A 17212-nucleotide genomic window follows, 5' to 3' on the forward strand; every position below is an offset into this window, starting at 1 on the left:
AATTAACATCGTCGCTAAAGTTAATGTCGCAAACATATTGCGATGGTTTCTCAAAACGCGTCGCTAAACCGTCGCTAAATTAGCGACGATTTTGACTTAAACCGTCGCTAAATTCGCAAATTTAGCGACGATTTTGGTAACGGTGTACAAATAAATTGTCGCTAATCAGCGACTGCTTTGTTAAAACCCGTTGCTAATTAGCGATAGTTTTCTCAAAAACCATCGCTAATTAGCGACGGTTGATTTCATATTCCGTCGCTAATTGTTTCATTTTTATAAAAAAAATGTTTTTTTTATAATTTCATAAACCGTCGCAAAATTTTGCGATAGTTGTTCCTAAACCGTCGATAACACCTGAATTTTTGTAGTGTTAGACAAAATATACTATCAATCTTTTGTCATTAATTGACCATTTATATTTAAAATTTTCAAAATATTTATTTATGTTAAAAATAATCATTTGGCATATACTTTCCAATTAACTCGTAAGAAAGCATATTTATGTGAGATCCATGGACTATGATGAAAATTGTTATATGTTTCAAGATAGTGTAGCTTTGAAAATTTCTTTGTGGTTTTAATTGAAAGCAGAATAAACCTAAAAAAATGTCAACTTGGCACAAACACTGCATGAATCGTGTACGTGATTTATTATATTTGTAAGACCTAATTTTTATTATATAATTTAAAATTTATTCTCGCTGGCATAATAATCAAATTAAGATATATGAGGGGGACATGATATGAGACCCTTCGAATTTGAGATCCTTCGAATAAGTGTTCTTCCCAGAAAGAGGTGACTGATTTTTTGTCTGAGGGGGAGAGAGAACAAAAAATTGGTGGACAATAATTTGTGCGTAAAAGTCATGGATATAATTCAAATATTGATTACACATATATTAAAAGTCTATTTCTGATCTAATCATAACTATTTTTTTTAATCAGGATATTATTTTTCCATTAATATTCATTTATAAGCAATTTGTTTGATCTCCATCAAACTACGGTCGTCAAATTCAACTCATTAAATTTGATTATTTCAACATGAACACATAATCGAATACTATTGTGACCCTCAATGGTTCATAGATACAAATAACCGTGGGTTCACAAATTCATGTAATTCAGAACAACATTTGTTCTTATTCGAGCTTACCCTAATTAGCATAATTTTTTCATCAACTCCTTGATCAAGAACGTCAAAACTGAAGTCTGATTGCATCCATCAGATTATGGTAAGAACTTCTAGTAGCATCGCCACATGATCCCCTAGGTATCATTGATTGTGCCTGCAAAACCTTAAGTTATGATTAGCATACAGTACGATACATTCAACTCATATATCCCGATCGAATCTGCAACTATTGAAGTATCGAAAGTTACAAACGAATTCGATAATGATGTCATGTATCTTTGAGTAATAACAAATATGTGCAATCTGAGGAAACCCCTTTCCAAATTGCACGTGTCTTACTTTGGTCAGATATTCATTGCACTGTTAACTCAATCGATCACACGGGCTATCTTCACCATTGAGTGAGCGGTGAATTCACGACTACAATACATTGACTCATACGTATTTTGAAACTACACACATCCTCGCCAATTGATTATCATCAATAAAAGTCTGTAAACGGATCAGAGTACATGCTAGTATGCATAGTCTCCACGTTGTCTTGAGTCAAAGACTAATGACATACAACCATAACCACAAACTTTTTCTACTCGATAAATGATAACCACTTGGAAATGTTTAAGGGAATTTTGTTCAGTGCATCATTAAATGATTATACATTTATATGAATGGACATCTTCGCGCCCTTATCAATAAGAAATGACGTTTACATCACATATACTAGTTTCAACCTCGAGCGACTTTTATTCTTATTTTAAGCAGCTGATTCGACTAGAAACCAGTTTACAATATACAATACGCTTCATGATGAGTTTCATGATGTTATGTTGAAAGATAGACCTTATAGTACCTACTGTATATTCAAAGACTGCATGAGTATACAAATAAAGTAAATATTATAATTCGTTAAAATCATAAAATATGATTAAAATAAAGATTGTTTTTATACGAGTGTCAATAAAGACCAAGTCACAATTTGACTTGTTGACACCTATTTCAACAAGATTTGTTCATAAATTATATAAATTCCATAAATTATTTAAAAAAATAAAAAAAGATATAAATTCCTGGACGAAAATGTAATTTAATTTTCGGGAAAAAAAAAATCAATTCGAAGGGCCAAATATGTCATTTCAAGTTCCTTACAAATGTGTGTATTGCCCATATGGATAGGATGAAATAAACCCGAAAATATTAAGATAAAAATTGGAATATTCCTTGGTTCGTGGCAGTAGCTGGAAGGTTGGATCAGTGTGCGAAAGTCCATCCATATTAAATACAAAAACTGGAATATTTTGTATTTTTAAATTAAATATAATAAAAATTAATATTTTAATAATAAATCATCTCAAAACCAAAGATGAAGTTATTATTAACGCTAACATCAGCATGAGATTAAGTTATAAGTTTCATTACATCATTGTACATGCACTTATATAGTTTACTTTTAACTAATTTTTAACTCGAGATGCAGCTGTAACAAATTAATCATCGAGTAAAAATAACATAATTTAACCATATAAATAATGAAAATGTTCTTTACAAATAATAATAATAAAATTAATAAGCTGATTGGCTGGCCAGATTCATATGAAATCAAAAATAAAATATATCTATAATGATAACACTAATTATTTTTATTATACCACCAGAATTTCTCAATTTCCCTTCCCAAATTTACCCATTTCTATAATACTTTTAAAAAACCTAAAAATTCTCATCCTGTGGCTTTGATGACAAGTTCATGATATAAAGTACTACTGGATATTATCGATCTTTTTTCAATTTTTTTTTGGATTTCATGGGTATATTTTTTCTCCAAATGTACGTCAAGTTTTATATATAAATAAAAAAATACAGTGTTTTTCTTTTATTAAATATTTTCGTGCCCTTACAATTCAATGGAAAATCTTGCTGTGGAGTATGATCTAACAAGCTAGTTTATTTAATCAATGGTTAGGTAATTAGGTTTTGTTCCATGGAATAGTTCTCTTTTGCTATAAAAACTGTGGAATAATAAGTTAGTAGTTGATTTTAGACCCTTTTTTTAATAGTTGACAATATGTTCTTTCATTCGTTTGAGACATTGAAATAATATCATTTTTTATGACGAAAAATATGTGGTTATTGTGATTTGAAATGTATATAAGGTAAACTTCGGATATTAGTTCACTGGCGACCGAGTCACGACATGTTTGTATGGTAACATAATATATGATATTTGATATGTTACACGACCAATTTATAGAATGAATATTGGATATTTATAATTGACAAAAACTTGTATGAGACGGTCTCACGGGTTATATTTTGTGTGACAGATCTCTTATTTGGGTCATCCATGAAAAAATATTACTTTTTATTGTAAATATCAATAGGGTTGACACGTTTCACATATAAAGATTCATGAGACCGTCTCACAAGAGACCTACTCTTTATAATTTGATATGAATATTATTATAATATGATATAAATTATATAATGAAGTTTTAGTCTTTAGACCAATTCATAAAATGAATTTTGGATATTCTAGATGAATGTTAAGGTGTAAAACTTAGAAAATTGACCAATGGTTGAAATTAAACACCTAATGCAAAAAAATAAAATAATTAAATAATTAAATATTCAAAATCACATTGAATCATGTTTTCTTCCTCTCACTTTCAGTTATTTGAGTCAACTGTTCAATAATTTATGTGACATACTCACTTTGTGCCAAACCAAAATCAAACTAAAATTTGTTTTTGCTTGATCCAAGCTATGCATGTAGAGCTGCAAGAATAATAATTATATACTGTGAAAATTTCTTCTATTACATTAAATCATGAAAATATATGATATGTGATTTGTGTAGTACCGTTTTTATATTGATATCATTGATGTCTTATTTTTTCTGTTAACATAAGAAAACAAATAAGTCTAGACATATAATTGAAAAATGTTTTTTCTTCTATTTCTTTTCTTACTGATATGCTTTTCTACAAAATTACCTAGAGAATTAGTATAATAAAATTAAAGTAGATATTGTTGGAAAATTACACCGAAACGATGCCGACCAAGATGATAATAGTACCCAAAAATGCGAAATAAAATAACCAACAAGAACACAAAGATTTACGTGGTTCACCCAATATAGGCTACGTCCACGGAGCACTGCAATTTTTATAATTGGAAGAAATATTACAACAAGTGTATACACCAATACACTCAATATTTCCCACACTCTCAAACCCGAGTATACCGAGAAAATAATTTCTCTAACCCACACAAGAGAATTCCCGCATTCAAAAAAAAATAAACTCTTTTTTTCTATGCACTCTCTTTTTATCAAAGCTGAAAAGCTTTTGATTTTGGGATACAATAACTAAAGGAATTGAGCTCTATTTATAACTAATTCCCTCGTTCAGTTTTCAGATTCTTTCGATGTGGGATAACAAGTTTCTTTATTATTATGTTTAATGTGGGCCCTACCCCATTAAATAAATCTTACCTAACAATTCTCCCACTTGAAGACTTGATTTCAATCATATCTTCATACAATCAGTGCAGCAGCTCATACCTCCTTTGTTAGTCTAGGAGACCAATTGAAGTCAAACACAACTTCAGTTTTTTAATGATAACAACTTTCGTGAGCATGTCAGCTGGATTCTTGCTTCCAGGAATCTTCTCAAGCTTCAAGACTCCATTCACCCGATCTCTAAGGATCCACATTCCAATGATTTGTTTTGCAGCACCCAAATCCTTTAAAACAAATTTCTTTGATAACTCTTTCTCGAGTTTATCAATCTCCTCCAGACAAGCTCCTGCTATCAACATATCATCTACATATATCAGTAGTATGATATAATAACCATCAAGCTTCACATAACAATAGTGATCAGCCTGATACCTCCGAAAACCATCATTATTCATTACACCATCAAACTTCTTGTACCACTGTCTTCGAGCTTGTTTGAGATCATACAAGCTCTTCTGAAATTTGCACATCATTTTCTCTTTCCCTCGTACTTCAAATCCCTGAGATTGATTCATTTCTTCATCTAGCTTACCATGAAGAAACGTCGTCTTTACATCTAACTATTCCAGATGTAAATCTTCTTTTACCATCAATCCAAGTACAGTCCTGATAGTAGTTAACTTTACCACCAGAGAGAAAATATCAGTGTAACCAATGACTTCCATTTCACCTTTTTCAACAAGTATTTCTTTGTACCGCTTGCTACCGTCATGTTCTAACCGGTACTCCCACTTGCTATGTAAAACCTTTTTACCTTCAGGAAGTTCTGACAATTCCCACATGCGATTGGATGACAATGAATCCATCACATCTTCCATGGCTAACTCCCACTGTTTAAAGGTCTCATAAACATCCGATTTATTTTTCACAAAATAAACCCAAAATTTCCTGCTCGAATCGTCAACAATAGTGCCATAATATCTTGAGTGATCTCCAAGGGATATCACAGGAGATGGTCCACATACATCAGTATGTACCAGCTCCAAATCCGTCGATTTCGGTTCTCTAACCTCTTTTGAAAAGCTCACCTTTTTCTGCTTTCCAAAAAATAAAAATTCACACAGCTTGTGTTCAACGATCTTTAATTTCGGTAGCTTTCTGTTTGAAACAAGCATCTTCATTCCCTTCTCACTCGTATCCCCAAGCCTACTATGCCATAGACTTGAATTAGCTCCACCATCCACAGTCGCTATTTTATTTCTCAAACTGGAAGTCATATAAAGTGTTCCAGTTTTCTTTTCTCGAGCAACAATCATGGCTCCCTTTTTCACTTTCCAAGAACCATCACCAAAGGTCACATTATGACCTTCGTCGTCAACCTGTCCCACTGAAATCAGATTGTGTGTCAACTTTGGTACATGCCTTACTGTTGATTTTTCAGACAGATCCATTTGTCATCTTCATCCGGATATCACCCATACCAATTATTTTCAAAGGTTTTCCATCAGCCAGGAAAACTTTTCCGTAATCTCCCGCAATGTAATTATCGAATACATCACGATTACCAGTGGTATGAAACGAAGCTCCCGAGTCTATAACCCAAGAATCAACCGGGCTTTCCATGGATAGTAATAGAGCATCATGTACCTCCTCAGTAACAACTTTGACGTCGTTCTTTGTTGATTTGCAATTCTTTTTCATGTGACCAGTCTCACCACAGCTCCAGCACTTCACATTCTTTTCAAATGTGTTATTGTCTTTTCCATTTCTTGACTTAGATCTACCATGCCATTGGTTAAAATTCTTTTCGCCAATACTGCCCCTTCCTATATTCTCGAGATTTAGAGCAGAACTTGATGATGTTCCTTCACCAGAATCCATCTTGCGAACTTCTTCGGCAAGAATTTGATCTCTGACATCATTGAATTGTAGCTTTCTCTTTCCAACAGAGTTGCTAACCGCTGCCCGCATTGGTTCCCAATTGTCTGGTAAAGACTTCAAAAGAATAAGTGCCCGAATCTCATCATCAAATTTAATTTCAACAGATATTAGCTGTGAAACAATCGTGTTGAATTCATTGATGTGTTTAGCCACCGATGCATCTTCTCTCATCTCAAGTTAAATAACTTCTTCATTAGATGTACTTTATTATTTGCCGATGGCTTTTCGTACATGTCTGACAAAATGGACATCATTTCCTCCGTTGTTTTTGCCTCCGCCACGTTATGTGTCACGTTCTTCGTTAGGGTCTATCGTATTACCCCTAACACTTGTCGGTCAAGAAGCTTCCAGTCATCATTCTCCATCTTTTCCGACTTCTTTCCAGATAGAGGTTGATGCAACTTCCTGCTATACAAATAATCAATAATCTGTAGTCGCCAGAACGTAAAATCTGAACCGTCGAACTTGTTGATTCCCGGTCCTAATCCATCATCTCCGGCCATCACTTCTCTATCCTTTGCAAAAAATCTAAAAAATCTTTTCTGATGTGGAAGATCAGACAAAGCTGCAACCACAGAGCATACTCAGAATTCTTAAGAATTTTCACAACGAGGCTCTGATACCAGTTGTTGGAAAATTACACCGAAGCGATGTCAACCAAGATGATAATAATACCCAAAAATGCGGAATAAAATAACCAACAAGAACACAAAGATTTACGTGGTTCACCTAATATAGGCTACGTCCACAGAGCACTGCAACTTTTATAACTGGAAGAAATATTACAACAAGTGTATACACCAATACACTCAATATTTCTCACACTCCCAAACCCGAGTATACCGAGAAAATAATTTCTCTAACTCACACAAGAGAATTCCCGCACTCAAGAAAAAAATACACTCTTTTTTTCTATGCACTCTCTTTTTATCAAAGATGAAAAGCTTTTGATTTTGAGATACAATAAGTAAAGGAATTGAGCTCAATTTATAATTAATTCCCTCGTTCAGTTTTCAGATTCTTTCGATGTGGGATAACAAGTTTCTTTATTATTATATTTAATGTGGTCCTCACCTCATTAAATAAATCTTACCTAACAGATATTGCACATGATGCAATTAGAAAATTTCAAAAGTATATGTTGTCATATCTCCGATATATCGCATACTTTCAATCTAATCAAAATTTTTTTTCACTGTTAAAAAAAATTAACAAAATGTTCTTATAATTTTCATCGCTGAATAAAAAAAATGGAATGTGTAATGAACTTCCTTACGCATGCCTCTTGAGTTTCCGAAATCCGGAATTGAACCACAATTCATTTCGTTGATATTTCGCAATAACATCCACTTGTACAACATGAATATCATTTGTTTTTTCGGAACTAAAGTGCATCGAAAGATTAAGCGATGACATTAGGGGTGGGCGTCGGTCGGTTCGGTCCGGTTTTTCTCTATAACGGTTCGCTTTTTCGATTTTGAATATCTATAGTCCAAAACAAAATCATTTTATTACGGTTCGGTTCGGTTTTTTCGTAATACGGTTCGGTTTAGACGGTCGGTTACATACGATTAGCTAAAATTTTGTTAAGAAATAAAATTATACGTCACTTTATGCCTCTAAAATCTAAATCATAGTATTTGTCAAATATTTAATTTGTTGGACTTAATCTTTTATATATATATATATATATATATATAAAGTGTTGTATACAAACATATCATGCGAATATAATAACAATATATAACTAATTAACTATGTAAACACCGAAATACATGAATCCTTTATGAATGTATTTGTATATTACTTGACATATTTAATCCTCCCACGTACTTCAACATTTAAATGACTTTACATATTTCAACATAAGCCACGTATTATAAGGGACAACCAACCATTATCAGTGATATCTTGACCATTATTGTTAGCTAATACTCGTGCACTTTCATGTCTTTTATACAAAGGATATGAGTCATTTCATCGAGAAGTACATGTGACTAATGATTTTGGAAAGTTCTTTTTACCTTTACCATCTTTCAAACACGGGCTATGAAGATTGATTATTCCACATGTTCCATATATCATACGGTGCATAACTGATTTGTATAAATTGGGTTTTTCTGATTGTAAAGGTATTTTTGCAACCACAATTGAGTCAAACTCGTTTGGAGTAAGTACATTATCAGTATTGTCAAATATAACCAACATGTGTACATGAGGCAGTCCTCTCTTTTGATATTCATTAACATATGAGTAACATCGAACCCTTCATAGAACTTCTCTATCCACAACTTATTTCTCAAATTCTTCACATTTTAATTTGAAGATCCCTATTATCAAATCTGGTCGACGTTGAGGAGATTGTATAGGAACTAGTTGTTCTTTTATCTCATTTCCAATTAGAATTGCATGTCCTTTTAATCTTCAAATCCGAATTCCCATATTTTTGTTCCAAAGTCATATCATCTTGATATATTTAGTACATATTACATAGGCTTCCATAGAAACTCCATGGAAGTACTATTCTATGAGCAACATTTCCTATATAGTGTAATTGTTAGAACATAGGAAACAAATAAATCTCAATATATATATTGTACAATTTTAGTGTAAAATTAATTTATTACGCCTTAATTGTTTTCACCGCCAAACAATCTTCTAGCCCTTGATAAAGGTCAGACTGAACGTTATTATGAATTGTATGTATCCATGTAAGTCTGTGTGTTCAATCTTTAAATAATTGTACTCAACTGTGTACTGTTGTACCAAACGACCTGCTCGAAATAGTAATGATGAAGAATTTGTTCGTATCTTGTTTAAAATCCAAGGTAGATGGAATTGTTTTGTATATGTGAGCTGCTAAAGCTTATAGGCATGTTGAGTTTTATGAATTGTACGAAGAGTTAAAAAACAGCTATCTAGGTATCACAAAATATCTCGAGGGTAGCATTGATTGAGAAAAATGGGCAAGAGTATACTTTCCTGGTTCTCAATATAATATTATGAAGACAAATAGATTAGAATCAATCAATTCAAAGTTGGTGTTTGCATGCGAGCTAACAATGATTACTTTGTTGGATGCTATTCAAAACCTTTTCTCGTTGTGGTTTAATTACCATGGAAAAGTTGTTGATGCTTCAACGCAACATCTTACCAAATGGGACAAGACGATCTTATGATCAAGATTTATTGAGTATCAGAAAATGCAAGTTTTTCAGATGAATATTTTTGAATAGCATGTAAATGGAGTTGGTCATGATGCAATTGTGGAATTAAATTGAAAAACATGTTGTTGTTGAGTTTTTGACATTGATAAACCTCTGTGTGTACATGTTATTATGGTTGTTGGTCACATTGGCATGGACATATTACATTATTATACCAGGAACGTATGGACAAATGGCATACATGGAACCTATTTACCATGTTTTTCCCTTGGAAGAATGGAACATACTTATTGACATTGATTCTCTCATTATACTGACTCTAAATGTTAGAGTTCGCAAAGGGAAAACAAAGGAAAATATTTTAATTTTTCTAATTCTTGTGAATTTTTTGTTGAGTTGGTATTTTGGAACTCATGTCTTCATGCTTTTCCTTTTTTTAATGACATGTTCCTTGGAACTCACGTTCATGCTTCCCCAACCCTTAATCGACAGCTTGTGTCAGGTTAGGGGTAGGGCTATGGACCCGGTGGTCCGGGCCCGTTAACCATTTCTTTTAAAATTCAATTATTAAATAAATATTTAAAATACGAAAAAATATAAAAAGGGTTTGCACTTATATAGTTATGACTATATAAGTTGCTTTCATCCTCTTTTGATATAGATAAATCAAAGAGCACGTAGTTCGCTTACATTTACATACTTACCTTTAGGATTAGCGTTGCTCAATCAATCACATTTTCTTACGTTGTTCCGGATGTTCTCTCAGTTTCGTCTTGGTTTTTTCAATACTTTTAATATCATGTGTTCACCTAGCGGTTTTTGACCAATCATTTAACAAATATTGAGCTTCCAAATTTTTGGGCCTTAAGCTAGAATATATCACATCCAATATATTTTCTCTGATACAAAAATCTTGCTCCAGTATTGCAACCATTGAAACTGGACAAACTAGAATTTCTTTTGTCATTATAGACAATATTGTATATATTTATGTTTTTTGTGATTTTTTTCATCACAATATATTGACAGTTTCCTCATCTGCATCACTAAATTAGTGATAAAATAATTATCAAGTTTTTGACTGAAACTTGAGGATCCTTGTGGACGTTTCATCCGCTCCCTTAATAAAAGTTGTGCCTTGTAAGTTTAAAAGTGATATTACTAGTGATAGAGGATTATGCTACATGTACAATAAATTGTCCATCATATTTGGTGTTATATTAATTATAAATATCATATGAATAAATTCTAATATTAAACAAAATAAATGAGATAGAAGGAATCGTTTCCGTAGTAGGGTCTAAAAAATCATAAGATAATGTTAAAATTTCTTGTAAACCATATAATTTAAGCATATAATCTAAAACAAAATCACATAAAAAATTTCAGGAATTTCTAAATTTTTTTTTTTTTCATTTTTCTTCATGACATAGTTAACATTGAACTAAATCATCATCACAAGATTTAAAACATTCATTAAAAACATATGCAATATGGCATGTTAAAAATAAATAAGAAGTATGATAAGAAAATCGGATAATTTGTCACTCACATTATTAAACAAATTTAAAATTTTACAAATACTAATATATATGTTCTATTGATTTGAAAAAATAAATATAAAGAACTTAAAATGTTGATGAACAAATATATATGTATATATAATAAATGTTTATATTCAAAAGACAATAATATCAGTTTATATGTTGAATTCCAACGAGTTGGAACGTCTCTTGCAAACCCATTAGGTCTCATACCATTTATTTTGCAAATTTTGTCCCATTGTTTTATAACTTGGGGATATAGAATTGCGGTCCTAATTGATTTATTATGTGATTTTAAATTTTTCATTTAATCTTGAACACATAATTCAAAATATAACATGTACACCTAAGATAAAAAAAAATTTACTACCTAGAAACGATTTACATATTTTAAAAGATCACTAATACTAGAAGTATTTGCACTAGCATTATCAAACGAAATTGAAAATAATTGACAATTTAAACCATATTTTCTAAAATAACAAAAAAAGTTGATAAATATTTTGTGTCGTGTGTTATTTGTTAAAACATCTATATGCAAGTAATTTTTTTTGAATATTCCAAAAACTATCAATCCAATGACATGTAATACTCATATATGAACAATTGTATCAATGATCACTCCATATATCAAAACACAAATAAACTTTATTATTTAAACAAGCAAATTATCTAATTAATTATTTTTTTGTTCAAAAACTAATTTTTAAATTTGTCGTTGAGTGTATTTTGTGAGATACATCTAATAGAAAGATTTCTAATCATTAAAAGATAATTTTCAAAAGATAATTTATCACTAAAACTAAACTAGATCTGTTCGAGCACACAATACTTAGCCGCATCTTCTTTAATTTTAGATTCGAAAATTTTAAATAGTTGAGAATCGTTGTTCATAGGAGATGAGAATGCCTACATTTGAGTTTGAGAACGATCAATACCTCCATAACCAGCTCCTTGTTGATATTTGTAACTTTTCAAACAATATTTGCATTTGGCTTGCAAATCATTGGAGGGAAGTGTTACATTGCCGAAATGTTTAGTGAAAATATTGAATGATGTCAAGACACGGCTCGTGTTTTAGGTACCTTCGGATTGCTCATACCTTCTGTAAAACTCGCAAATTTCAAACTCGATGTATTATTTTTGTACTCGAAATTCATAATAAGTTATCAAGTCTGTTTTTAAGATTATCAAGATTATATAATATGGTGTGGGATAATTAAATTTTTGTGTAAAAAATACCCAAAGAGTTCAAATTAAGAATATAATATGTCTATATTTTGATTTTTGGGATATATAAGGATAATGATAGATAATAGATTATAATATATCCTAGATTCAAGATTTAATTCAAAAGTTTAAACGAGAAAATAATATACGATATGAATAACAACCACCTTTTTATAAATAGGAAAGACTCTCATTCAAAGTTTACAACTCATATTAAACTCAAATTTTCGAGTTTTCCTCTCCAAATTTTCGAAATTTCTCTCCAAAATTCTGCAACACTCATCAAAATTTTGTTCAAGTTCGGAAATTATTTATCTTTCTTGGGTGCTCATAATACGATCTCCACCGTTCAGAATATATCTCCATATGTTTTGAAAAACATATCCAAAATTACGCTAAATCCAACAGTTAGTTTTTCGTTTTAAGCTTTCGCAAGAAAACTGCTCAGATTCTACGCGGGAACAGCATACCTACGGGTTTTCGTCCATAAACAGGTTAAAACGACCCTCAACCCGATCTTCACCATTCATAGTTTATTTGTTGTACTTTTGAACGTACTGTGAAAGTTTAAGCCCGGTCCAGCGATTTAATAAGGCGCAAAGGATTTTGCAAGACGGCTGATTTTTCAGTCGATGTGTTGTTGCATTTTTGAAGTGCTGGTTGTATGATTTTTCTATGGTTTTCGAATTTTTCACGTTTTTTTCCAGGTCTAAAGTAAGTGGACATGTTTTAAAAATAAAATTTCATTTATGAATTATTTCATTTTTCGAAAATTACGGTCGAGTGCAATTCTTCTTCTACCCCTTCCTGATACGATTATCGTATGTTTTATGTTTTTGCACTGTGAGGATTCAACTGAATATGAGTGAGACTCCCAATATGCATGATATGTTTATGACTCTTATACGGTGGAATTGTAACCTTCATACGGCCTCATCCCCTTAGAAGAGAAAATTAGGGAGTGATATCAGTAAATCATGGAAAGTAAAGGAATCTCAGTCCCTTGGCCAAAATTATACTTATGGTTATGATGATGACATGTTATGAGAATCATGTTATGCATGATATGTTATGTGGTTTTCGAACTTCATGTGTATTTGTTATGTATGTGCTCGAACGGCCTCTGCTTACTGAGTGACGACCATATCATTCATCCTTTACTCTACATTTCCCAGATAAATCAGAAGAAAAAATAGAAAAAGAAGAATCATACACTAGTTTTGGGGCTAGCCGTGGACGCATAAAGAAGTTTGATAAGTGTATGTTCTTTTGAGTTTTTAATTCAAATTGTAAACGTTTCCGTGGATTTTTATCATTTTCAGAGTTTACGTTGTAAAAACGATTCTATTTGATTGTATTCATGAATTAAAATAGTTTTGGTTTATATTGTACTACATAACTTGTTGTTTGGCGATTATGTGATTGTTGAACAACGTCGGTGTCGACTAACTCCGGTATCAGGGCGTGACTCCTTCTTGACTATGATGATAATGTGTTTGTTGAGCGACAACATCGGCTTGAACCTATTACTCTAATGTTGTTCATCACCAGAAAAATCAATACCACAGCTGTCGACATTGAACGAAGGAAAATTACGATCATCGAACTCAGGCATGTTGCTCTTCCCTTTCCCCTACCACCCCTACAACTAGATCAAGATATTTGTATAAATATAAAATTAAAGTAATTATGATAATAAATGAACAACCGACAATAAATCAACAATCAAGATTTGATATTTTGAAAATTAAGAAAGAATTGAGAATAAGAGTTGAGAGATAATTATATGAAAAAAATGAAGGGGGTGGGAGGGTATTTTTAGAAAAAAATTCAAAAAATTAAAATGAAATCTAACGGTATTAGGCGCAAAGGTGGGTTGTAGCTCACTATTTTTTTTGTTGGTCTATCCCTTTATATATGCATAACCCATCAGTTTTTCTTAGGCCAACTCTAATATAACAGATTTTTTTTTAATGAAAATGGGTAAAAAAAAAAAAAAGCCCAATAATCCAAATTGTAAAATTTGCAAATCAAAATCACCGCTAGACATTTGTCAAAAGAAAAAGAACAATCGTTTTAACTCCTCGCAATTACAGTTCACAATTCCAAAATTCCAATACATAATCGCACAATAACATATTATAATCGCCGGGTATGATGTTTTTTTTAAAAATATTATTTATTGATATTTGCTGGTTTGTGTAGAAATAAAATATTTGTGCTTTTTTATTCAAAAAAAAATGTGCTTTTGTTTTCTTGTTTGATAATTTATGTTACAGTTTATTATAATTATTCTTTATCAATGATTTTTTTTCCTCCTCCAAAGTTTTGACTGATTTTGATAGTTTACTTGGATTATAACAAATTATGTATCACCTTATTATTGAAATTTCTTGATTAGTTAAATTTTTTTTTTACTTGAACTATGTACTTTACACTGATGTGAATATTATGAGTAATTTTTGTACTACTAATTTAATTGGAAGGAGTCCATTCTAAGATTGCCAAAAAATTATAAATCTCTTTGATTACTGCTCTATTGTAATGAAAAATCTAAATATTTAATAATTTTATTTTACAGTTTCAAAACCAAACATTATCCTGCTTGAATTTTATGTAAAACATTTAAGTCAATCCCTCCATCTTTACTGCCACAAAAAAAAAAATATTGGATACTTAAATTCTCACTTAAGTATGATCCAACAGACATTCACATCGTCAAACCTGGCCTGGTTGCAAAGTCCCCAGATTAGAGTTCCATACTGTAATAAAATCAGCTAGGATATTGTTCTCTTTCATTTTTCCCACAATGCTCCATTTGCGTCATCCATCCTGTTTGCTTTTAGATACCCATGAATAAAAGCTGTATAGATTCTCTCGTTAGGTACCACCTCATTTTCTAGCATTGCTCCAAATACTTGTTCAGCTTCTTTTAACCTCCCTTCTTCACACAGGCCATCAACCAATGCTGTATAGGTGACAGTATTTAACTTGACAGTGGCTTCTAACATCTCTTTTACAACCTTCAATGCATTGTCAATATTTCCCACTTTAAAATTAGCATCAATTAAAGAAGTATAGGTATTATTCATTAGGTGTGAGATCAACTTGTCTCATGTCTACAAAAAATTTTATTGCATGTTCCAACAACATTCCTTCCTTACAAAAAGAATCTATGAATGTGCTATATGTTATAACATTAGGTTTGAGAAATATTTCCTTCATCTCCTTAAGGTAGTTGCACGCCAGAGGCACGTTCTCAAATTTACAAAAACAATGAATCAGTGTATTATATGTAATTATGTCAGGATTACAACCTGCTTCTTTCATCACCTCGGAAAAACTAATCATATGATCCGGCTCGCCGAGTTTTCCATGAGCTTATATGTAAGAGTTGTAAGTGACAACATCAGGAAAAATATCCATGACCTTCATTTTTGTCAAACAAGCTTTTGGCAGCTAGCAAGTTCCCTTCTTTACAAAAATAACCGATAACTATGTTATAGGTATAGAAGGATTGTGCTATTCCAGCCCCAACCATTATCAGCAAAAAACTTCTTCACCAAAACTCAATCTGTCACCTTTGAACACTTATGCAAAAGAATATTACAAGACCTCGCTTTAACTTTCTCATCCTCAAGAAACACTCCCTAGCTTCCTCTAGCAATCCCAACTCAACAAGTACACTAAATAAACATCCAATATACTACTGCAAGTAGATTGTTTGATACCATTTTCACCAAGTTTCTTCACCCTAACCAATTGTATAAGAATATCGTGGGCACTATGGTACATTCTCGAACAGAACAAAATGGGAGCAGCTACGTAGTAATTCCCCACCGTATGCAAAAACCCATTTTGTGATTGAGCCCACTTAAACCATTTCAAAGCTAATAAAGGATCTTGCTTCAGTTCAACCAAGATTTTCGACACCCAATTGGGAGCTAAAGCCGACTCAAAGAATCCAACTGACCTACAATCATCCCATCTCCCTTCACTCACAATTTTCTTTATCGTTCCTCTATCGAACAGTCCATCAAATCTACTAAAATCTGGAGTTGTAGAAAAGGGGTATCGACAAACAAAGAAAAAATGAGTTGCCCAAATGAAAACCGTCCCTCAAAAAAACATAATATGAAGAATTCGGTACAGATGTTCTACAAGCAGCATCATAGCGACATCTTGTGACACTGCGGAACAGAAAAAACATGGCTAGACCAACAGCAAGGATTCATGAGACCTATTTCAAACTGTTAAGATTGGATATCTTAAAATTAGTTTAGAATTGCTCAAATCCATATACCTAATTGTAAGGTGTTCGACGTGAGACAGCTAACTTTAGAACGTGAAATTTACAAATGTCTTAAAACAAAAACAAAACGAGTGATCCAATTATACGGACAATCCAACACAATGAAACATAAGCTATGATATCATGTTAAAAATTAAAACTTGAACTTGGACAGGAGAAAACTAGCTTTTTTGTTACAGAGAAGTCGTAATTATGTGCTATATATTGCTGTAGCTGAAAGAACATTTTATTATTTTCTTCAAAAATCGCAAGGAATTTAACCCCAACTCATGGTTTTGTGGGAGGTGTGTCGGCCGTAGAAAAATCGATAAGGTAGTCAGTTTTTCTTATTTTTAAAATAAAAGTTACAATTTTTTTGAAGTTGAAACGACAAAGATAAACTATACGGCGATTTAGCTTTTTGGAAATAAAAAAGATAATTTTAGA

At 31.9% G+C, this 17212-nt stretch overlaps 1 pseudogene; it reads right to left on the bottom strand.

Annotated features, from left to right (window-relative positions):
• Positions 1-15158: 15158 nt before the first annotated feature.
• On the bottom strand, positions 15159-16593 carry LOC142532395 (uncharacterized; annotated as a pseudogene).
• Positions 16594-17212: the final 619 nt, after the last annotated feature.

The sequence above is a fragment of the Primulina tabacum genome, chromosome 18 (assembly GCF_025594145.1).
Source record: "Primulina tabacum isolate GXHZ01 chromosome 18, ASM2559414v2, whole genome shotgun sequence".
NCBI lineage: Eukaryota > Viridiplantae > Streptophyta > Magnoliopsida > Lamiales > Gesneriaceae > Primulina > Primulina tabacum.